Source organism: Penaeus monodon, chromosome 24, assembly GCF_015228065.2.
Source record: "Penaeus monodon isolate SGIC_2016 chromosome 24, NSTDA_Pmon_1, whole genome shotgun sequence".
Classification (NCBI taxonomy): Eukaryota; Metazoa; Arthropoda; class Malacostraca; order Decapoda; family Penaeidae; genus Penaeus; species Penaeus monodon.
This window is the reverse complement of record NC_051409.1, coordinates 4806987-4807212: the sequence shown is the minus strand read 5'-3', so window position 1 is coordinate 4807212 and position 226 is coordinate 4806987.

The window sequence follows — 226 nt, the reverse complement described above, 5'->3', positions numbered from 1 at the left end:
CGAAAGTGTCTGAGTATTCCACTTTATATATACAGATATAGATGAAGAACGTGGATGCCATGGCTTGGTGGAAAGACCTACTCTTAGTCCTGCTGGCCGCATCGAGATGGTCACCAACGATATCTCAAAATCATTCGGGTAAATAGTTCTGTCACCTAAAATAAACTAAAATCAAAATGGTGTTTGTGAAATTTACACTCATGAATTGGTAAACTATCTTTGAACT